Genomic DNA, 7,096 nt, shown 5'->3' with positions numbered 1-7,096 from the left:
TTTATCTTCATTAAAGACCGCAAGCTTGTTTGGGAAAAAAGGCGCTCATTTTTGCACATTTAGCTGCATCTGTTTCCAGCGCTTTCCTCTTTTTAATTCTTGCCTTCTCCGCGCCACCCTTGCTCTTTCTACTTTCCATCTTTCCGTCAACTGCGTGGTCACGTGGTGCGCACAGGCGCATACGGGGGGAAAAAAACGAGCTGCAGCCTGCAGGTAGAGCCAGCCGGGAGGAGCGTATGTGATCAGCCCGGCGGCCTCAGTGCCATGACTGAACACCGGCACCAAAAAATAAAAATAAAAATGATATAAAACAAAAACGAGAGCACCGGCCCATGTGGCCCAAACATTGCGCGGCCCACCGGGAATTCTCCAGACCCTCCCGATTAGCCACTCCGGGCCTGCGTGGCAGAGTGGGAAGCGGCTGGGATGAGGATCAGCACTTCCAAATATGAGACCATGGTTCTCGACCGGGAAATGGTGGCTAGCCAACTCCGGGTCGGGAGAGAGGTCCTACCTCAAGTGGAGGAGTTTAAGTATCTCGTGGTCTTGTTCATGAGTGAGGGTAGGAGGGATCGGGAGATCGACAGGCGGATTGGGTCGGCATCTGCAGGGAGCTGAGCCAGAAAGCCAGGCTCTCGATTTACCGGTCGATCTACGTCCCAATCCTCACCTATGGTCCTGAGCTTTGGATAATGACCGAAAGAACGAGATCGCAGATACAATAGGCCGAAATGAGTTTCCTCCGTAGGGTGGTTGGGGTCCTGCTGGAGGAACTGGTGGAGGTGGCTAGGGGGAGGACAGTCTGGAGGTCCCTAGGTGGGATGCTGCCCCCACGACACAGACCCGGACCTGGATCAGAGGAGGAAGACGGCGACGACATACCAACTTTATTTCTATAGCACAACTGAAGACACAACATGAGAGTTGACCAAAGTACTGAACAGGCAGGATCAATTAAAGCAAAAATGAAAAAACAATAAGAAGACAAAACACAACAATTAAAAGTATTTGATAACATGAATCACTGTCTAAAAACTAAGTCATAAAAGTAGGTTTTTAAACAAGATTTAAAAACAGGCATAGAGGATGCCAGCCTAACTGTAATGGGCAGTGAGTTCCAGAGCATGGGGGCAGCATGGACAAACGCACATTCACCTCGTGATTTGTAGGACATCCGGGGCAGTGACGGTCAGCTGACCTCAGCATACGAGTAGGTACATAGACATTTTGAAACTTTTACTCTAATAAAAACCAGAAACATGTAGAATCTCGGCTGTTGCTACTGGTGTACAATCCATGTAATCAGGAACTATTTATATTTTCATTAATAGTGTATTAGAATATGTATCCCATTACAGCTTGACTCACTAAATATGACCTAACCCACTGTGCAGAAATCTAGTTTAGACGTCCTACAGACGTGGTCTGGACCGACATGTCGATGTGACACTGACTGTTTGCAGGGAAGGTATGTTCCAAAATATTTGTTGTTGGAAACACACAAGAAAGTTCCTCTCTTCGTTCAGTGAAGAAGGTAGGAAAATTTGTTGCTGCGTTGGCAACTGATGCTGTCTGCCATGTATTAAGTGCACCTGTTGAACTAAGCAGCAGCTTTAGGGATCTAGATGTGGTGAAGATGTTTTACTGGAGGATCAGATTGAGGATGAAGGAGTAACTTTGAATGTGGCATGGGTGTTGGTGCCTGCTGGGCTGGTGTTTCAGGACTTGCTTCTTCACCCACAGCCATCTCAAAGATTTACAGAAAAAGAACCAAAAGGAGAAGATTTTGAGATCTGACTCCTGTCAGCTCAGAACTAGTAAATGAAGCTGCAATTTACATACAGGACCAGACATTATTTAAGATTTCTTTTTAATCTACTCATGTTTTTGTTACTCATAGTCTTAATTAAAGATAAATGATATTTTAACGCAACTCTTCATCTCTATTCACCAAAGTAAATAGAAGACAAACACAAAGTAAGCTAACACTATTTCTACACCACCCTTGTAAATATGAATCTCTTTTTTCCTGAATGTTTTTTTTGAGTGTATGCAGACATTTAGATGTTATCCACTCCCCACAAGAAGAATTCCATAAACTTTGAATTTTAAAGGTGCAGTATGTAAGAAAATAGTGAGAATTTTAAGTGAGAAAATCCCAGAAAAGTCTGATGATTCAGTCATTTTGGAAGGAATGTTGTACTGAAACATATTTCATATCCAGTTGGTTGCGGGAATTGTCAGTTTTTCTCCTTTTTAAAACAAAAGAAGGAGGGACGTAACTACTGTTTACCATCAGTGGGTGTGGGATTGCGGTGTCTCCTGCGAGCTAACACTGCAGCGCCGACTATTGTAATTTGATGACGGCCGGAAAAAAAGCTCCGGAGACATTTAAAGGGGTTGCAGTAGACAAAGTGTACCACAGGATGTAATTTTTTTTACCTCATTTCCACATAATCCAGCTTTAATATCCTCACTGACCCCTCACACTGCCGCCATTCTCGTCCACAGCCTCGTCACCTCCCGAATCGACTATTGCAATTCACTTCTTTATGGTCTTCCCAAACAAACTCCTTCATAAACTGCAACTGGTCCAGAATTCAGCAGCCCGTATTATCACCAGAACCCCTTCCTTTCACCACATCACGCCGGTTCTCCAGCAGCTTCACTGGCTCCCAGTTAAATTCAGGTCCATCTTCAAAATTCTCCTCCATACCTTCAAAGCAATCCACAACCTCTCTCCTCCATATATCTCAGACCTTATAAGTATTCACACCCCGTCCCGTTCACTCAGATCTTCTTCTTCCATCCATCTTGCGGTTCCTTCTGCCCGTCTCGCTACCATGGGGAGCAGAGCTTTCAGCCGCTCTGCTCCTCGACTCTGGAACTCACTTCCCCCAGACATCAGGAACGTCGACAGTTTTACCCTTTTCAAAACAAAACTCAAAACACACATGTTTAAATCTGCTTACAACCTCTGATTTTATTGAAATGTTTCTCTCTGTTTTTTCTTCTTTGGGTTTTATTATTGTTTTATTGTATTTTATTACGTGTTTTGTGTAAAGTGACCTTGGGTGTCCTGAAAGGCGCTTTGAAATAAAATGTATTATTATTATTATTATAATATGTGCATTTTTTCTGTTGTTCTTCAGCTAAACAAAATATGTGTGTTGAAATAATTGGAGCTTGTTTTTTACAAGCCACATGGACCAATGTTATTGAAGCTTCACAAGCAGGAGATCAAAGAACAGATCAAAAACCTGAGAGAATGTGCGTCAGTGAATCATTTTGATCCGTACTTCTGATGTAAAGTCTCGGTATGCTATGATCAGTGCCAATGAGCTTGTTATGTTTTATGTGGTAAGAAGGGAAAGAAATTCTCTCACAAACACACATTCAGCTCTTCTGGTCTTGGAGTGATATGAAATGTAGTAGGTACACATATCTGTGGGTGGCACCACATGAGCACTGATCATGCATTTGATTTGTGACAATGGCTGTAAAGGGTTTTTAAGTTCCTTAAATTATCCTCACATCTCAAATTAGAGCTTATTTTTTAATCCACCATAGCATTTCATGAAGATCTGAGTAGTTGATTGTGACACGCCTTTAATTGTGTTAAAGCCCCAGAAACAACAACTATCTGACTCCTTGAAGTACTTCTGATCAAGTACTTCTGATGGCCCTCAAAGAAAAGTAGGCAATTTCAGTAATAATAAAACAGATTTGTTGCTGTTATGATAATTGGTACGCAATTACACATTTGCCTTTAGAAAAGCTTCACAAGTTCTGCTGAAATGAATTCAGAAGCAATTTTTTTTTCTGCTCAGGATCAAAAGACAAGCTGGCAGCAGCTTTAATCTCCGTCTATCACAACTGAAGGATTTTTGCTGTGAGCATGTTCTAATAAGCTCCAACTTGGTGCATCTTTAGCAGAACATTTGTTAATGTTCTGCTATTTGAATCAAATTACTGTTTAATGAAAAAGTGTTGATAATTAGAAGAAGTTTAATGTGAGGAGAGTTTTCTGGAGGCATTTATTTTTTATTGACATTCGTCGGAAGGAATGCATGGGCTTGGGATGCGGGACGTCTTGAGCCCAGCTTGATCTGATCAGTATATTGATTGGTTGTGAACAAATCCATGCAGAGGTCATTGGAGAGAAACCAAGGACACTAAGGGCAGCTGGGATGTTCCATGTAGGTCCTTGCTGTCTCTTCACATTCTTTGAATAGTAAACTGGCTTCAATAGTGAGGTGTTGCTGAGCTGGCCATATAGGTGGCTGCAGCAGAAGAAGAAGCTGATGTCGTTTTCATCTTTACCCCAAAAGAAATAGGGTCCCCCAACACCAGTTCCCATGCTTCCCTCCCACCTCCAGATGCTGATGCAAAAGAGTCAACGCTGAAAAGCATTCAAGTTGTATTGTTGTGTTTTTGCAAAGCTAAAGATAAAAAAATAAAATGTCTGAAATGTAGAGTTATCATTACATGTAAAGGATTCATGCCAAAACTAAAAATATTAAAATGCAGTTACATGAAAAAATTTAATTTAAAGGTTTTTATTTGTCTGTCTTTACTTTGATTATGAATACATTTTTCAATCGTATTTGTGCGTGTGTTTGTGTGTGTGTGTGCGAGCGTGTGTGACTGTATGTGTGCGTGTGTGTGTGTCTGTGCATGTGTTTGCACGTGTGTGTGTGTGGGAATTGGTGTGTGTGTGTGTGTGTGTGTGTGTGTGTGTGTGTGTGTTAGAAATTAAAATGAAACGAGTTAGAAAAAGATCATTTCGAATTAAACTAGCATAGCACATTTTACAAACAATCATTAATTGTTATCATGAATTTGTATTTTACATAAAACTGTTGCATTTGTCTGAGTTTTTAAGTTTTATTAAAGCTAAAAGGCAAATTAGGAAAAATAATTTGCTTAAAACATTTTTCATTTCTTTCAACAATGTTGAAACTAAAGCTATAAATATATTGTGGAGATAAATGAAAAATTGAATACAGTGATTTTATCACATTTGGTTAAAAGACCTTCGCCACATTTTGGACCCAAAGCAACCGTTGGACCATCCAGTTATCATTCCCGCCAAAATGTCACACTTCCCAGGGTCCTCCATTCATAACGCTCTCTCATATTTAGCAACAGAACGCGACTGGTGTGAGCGGTTCTCCACCAAATAATATCAGAAAAGCAGAAACAGCCGGCTGCCACCACTTCAACTCTAGGACAAACTACCAGAGTCCCAAAAAGATAAACATTTGAAATCACAGACAACAAAAAGACGTTTGGACTTATAAAACGGAAACTGGTGTTTAGCACTATCTTGTTTACTCTGGCAATGTGGGTTTCCAGTTCCGAAGTGTCTCAGGGAAGATACCCGAGAGAGAGCGGAGTGTTCCGTGACTGTGTTCACATTCAAAACTTAGCTTGATCAGTAAATTTGCTTTAATAGCTTTAATTATAAATCTTTTTTTATTTTATTTTAAAAATAATTCTTCATCTGAAGACATTTACTTTTCAAAGATCTTATTTTTATCTAGAGGCTTGGGCTGGGCAATATGGCCTAAAATCAATATCACCTTATATTGTGGAGTACACCTCGATAATGATGGACGATAACTACATGTATGCGCAAAAACGAAAGTTGTTCACTAGATGGGGATGTCCTGTGTATTGCATCCCTTCTTAAAGGGACACAAACTCACACACATCTTTCCATTTTTTATTACTGAATTTATTGACATGGGAAAAATTATATTGGTTAGAGTTAGAAATTTCGATAGCAATATTTTTTTGTTTTATTGCCTTCTAGAGGCCTATATTATCATGGCTACTAATCCAAGTTGATGATTATTAAGGGTTAAATGACATCTGCTTGAATTGTGGAAGGTTTGAGGGCTCTTTGGATGTGCTAAACAGGAGATTTGTGTAGAATGAAGAGGACCTGCACTAGAGGGTGACGTGGGAATGAATTTTCTTTGCATTTACTTTGCCAACCCATTACTTCCCATCCCAATCCAAATAAAATAATTCTCACTCCCTCCCAGTCCCAGCAAGTGTTTTTTTAAGGGTTGGCGTTTCTAAATAGAACAAAAAAATAAATAAAAAATTAAAAAAACACAACTACAACAGCGTAAGGTGTTTTCACCCCGCAGAAAACTGTAAAACTTCTGACTTCCCTGACAGCATTTTTGTGGTGATGCGGGCATTTTCCCCCTAACTATTTTTGGTTTCTGGCCATGTTGTCAAATGAGGCGGCTCGCAGCTCCACATTGCGACATCACATTCAGTACTGGTCATGTGACTTATAGGAACAAATCAGCCGCTGGTCAGTGGCCAGTGTTTGCAAAAACAGGCAGATGTGAGAGTGTTTCACGCAGGACATTTTTGTACCACATAGGACAATGTCCTTGCGGGCTTCAGATTTGTATCTTTACATATTATAAATATTTTTATTGTGACAATAATCTGTTGAAATTTTTTTAAAGATCCATCAGTGTGATTTTCCTGCAAAACTCAGAAAATGAGAATTAGACAGTCCCTCTGACAGTCCCTCTGCTTGGAAAATAAGCCCAATAGAATTCATCAGAAAATTGAGATTTTATCAAGAATTAACATAAAACGTTGGAAAAATCAGAATACGTATGAAAATGTTTCTAAATGAAATTGTTCATAAAGGGTTATTGTGAGTGACGTAGCCTAATATGACATGCATTGGCATGTTTACTGTGTGAAGTGCGTTGAGACAACTCTCGTCGTGATTTGGCGCTATGGAAATAAACTTGAATTGAATTGATTTGAATTAATATTACTGTTCCTTTAAGAGATGCGAAGTGGCTGACTGAAGAATGACCCCTCCTTGTCCATTGGCTTGGCTGTGAAAGCGGTCACGTAACGTAATAGCGGCGTTTTACCCACGAAGGAGCTTTTCGGATGGGAGCGATTGACAGTTATGCGGACCAATGGTTCAGATGATCCAGCCAGAAGAAAATGATCCATCGTTGTACCTTCAAGAGAAGAGGCACATAGAGCGGACCCTAGTTTCTGTTTTGGTCACGCCAGTTAAAAAGATTCGATTTTCTTTCAATTC

The sequence above is a fragment of the Nothobranchius furzeri genome, chromosome 5 (genome assembly GCF_043380555.1).
Source record: "Nothobranchius furzeri strain GRZ-AD chromosome 5, NfurGRZ-RIMD1, whole genome shotgun sequence".
Taxonomy (NCBI): domain Eukaryota; kingdom Metazoa; phylum Chordata; class Actinopteri; order Cyprinodontiformes; family Nothobranchiidae; genus Nothobranchius; species Nothobranchius furzeri.
The sequence above is the reverse complement of the archived record's forward strand: the minus strand, read 5'-3'. Positions refer to the sequence as shown.